This window comes from Etheostoma spectabile, chromosome 11, assembly GCF_008692095.1.
Source record: "Etheostoma spectabile isolate EspeVRDwgs_2016 chromosome 11, UIUC_Espe_1.0, whole genome shotgun sequence".
Lineage (NCBI taxonomy): Eukaryota > Metazoa > Chordata > Actinopteri > Perciformes > Percidae > Etheostoma > Etheostoma spectabile.
In genome coordinates, this window is record NC_045743.1 from 20,567,758 (window position 1) to 20,570,185 (window position 2,428).

The following is a 2,428-nucleotide window of genomic DNA, read 5'->3' on the forward strand; positions in this document are numbered from 1 at the left end:
AAAACTTGTCGTGTTTCCTGTCTTCTGTTGATTACTGGAAAGAGTCTTGGTTACGAACCTCAAAGTACCCAACACACCCCTACAAGATATATGAATGAATATAAATATGTTTAAGACCCATGCAATGATCATGTCATGCAACTGCTGAGTTAGGATACTGGCACTTTTTTTTCAGACCATTTCATGCACTGGTTTAATGCATGGATGTGTAGGAAAGTTTCCCACAACTCCCTGAGCGGTGGTTCTCATCGAGCCCAGAATACATCACCCATGTTGACCTTCTTCCCTATGGTCCACTACCAATAAACCCGACGTCCCCCGCTCTGTCCGCTGGCTCTGAATTATAACATTTGCTCACTGGCGGGAGCACAATGTGACGATTGTGATTGTATTTTAATTCTGATGGCAAAGTGAAAAAAGATAGCTTCCTCTGAGAATGGGCTAGATTTATGGGCCCTGTCCTGGCCGCCGGCCCCACATCCTCTCTGATCTGCTTTTACTCCGACGACCCCCCGACCCCCGGGGGTCGTTAGAGAACCCCTGAATGGTCCGGCTGGCCGCCAGCCCATCTCACACTGCTTGTTTTCCAATCAAATCACTATATTTAACGGGGACACGAGCCCAGGGCCAAGTCCAAACAGACATCTGTTTGGAATTGTTCCTCGCAATTATTTCACACAGAAGTTCTCGCTCTGCACCCCCCCCCCCCCCCCCCCCCCCCTTCCGCTCTCCTCGCCCCACTTTGGCTTTTGTTGGTTGTTGTTTGTTTTCAGCAAAAAACCTCTCCCCCCCTCTGGATTGCTAATGGACAAAAATGAGAGGGGGGGGGGGGGGTTGGAGTTGGGAGGTGTGGTAAGAGGGACGTTCTGGCTTCTGGAACCGCTGTCACAGAGCTACGCAGCCAGAGGGAAATAGGAAAAGCAGGGAGAGCTTTTTCATTCAGCACAAAGCAGGTTTTTCACTCTGAACACAGGGGACCGCTTCTCCACTCAGGGGCCCCGCACTGTTGCCAGCTCACATGACGTCTCCATCAAGACTGTCCGTCAGCGGCTTTCATAACTCATATTTAACTAGGCTAATCTGATGGAGAAGAAGCCCTCATTATTATGATCATTGGTGCTGTAAATCTTCTTTTTTATTGCTTGTATTGTGTATTTTTTTGTAACGTTTAACAGTCAGTGAAAGCTGCTATAATATAAACCCTAATTCTTGTCATGTATCTTATTCTTTGGTAAAGACACACAGGGATGACAAGATTTGAATCACAGCAGCAGCAGATAAATGAGGTCAGCAACAATTAAAAGTTGTTAGTTTTTCCAATAGGCTTACCAAAAGCCTGTGTGAATAAAAATGGCATCACTTAATAAAAAGCATCACAGGAGTCGAGGGATAACAACAATGAGGGGAGATCGGGGGGCACAGCTTGAAAAGCTTGGCCACCTCGAGTTTTAAAGTGGGTTTAAGGGACATCCAGCAAATTCAGCTGGTGATCCAAGAGCTCGATTTGGCATAGAAGGATGGAGAAAGTCAGTAATATACTGGGGACTAACATTTTTAGGGTTCCAAACGTTAACACCAGTACTTGAATGAATATGAAATTTAAAAGGAAGCCGGTGAAGAGAGGCCATAGAATTAGTGTGATAGGTGATCTCTTGTTTGTTCGATTAAGTTTATTTGGAAAATGTTAAATATAAAAAAAGAACATACAAAAACAAACTACTCAGCAAGCGCGTCTTTAAGGATTATTGTAAATGATTCAAATAAGGATTTCCATGCTCCAAAAGAAGTAGGAAGAAGTTAAACAAAATGTGTTATGACCCTAACCCCGTAATAAAAGTACATAGTTATGTACAAACAATTCGTTATTCACTCATTTATACATGTATACTTACACCCATATGAACATGCATGTTGATATACACATACATATACATAAATATTCTTTTTTATTTTTATTGTCCAGCTATCACCCACTGGTGTCTATGTTTCATTTGGTCAGTTATATCAAACCCAATGATACTTGTTCCTTCTAGTTAAAAGCTGAGCGGCTGCGTTTTTTCTCGAAAATCATGTCCTTACGAAGATATTGTGTGTTGTGTGTGTATAACACTCCATAAGTCCATTCTTGTGCACTTGAAGCATTGTCATCCATATTAAGCCCCTGTCCATTTCCCCTGGATAAGTGGCTTAGACCCAAACGCCTCACCTCCTTTGGGACTTGGTTCAAACAGTTGACTCGGAGGAAAAGGTCAGGCCGAGATCCGCCCGTCGTCCACTCATGACGCTGTTCAGCGGCTTTAGAACGACATTAGGTCACATTCAGTGATTCAAAAGACTATAACCATGCTGGGGGCTCTGTGAAGCTGTAGCCCACTGAGCTAAAGGCTAATATTAGCATGCTATCATGCTCATGATAACAATTAACATG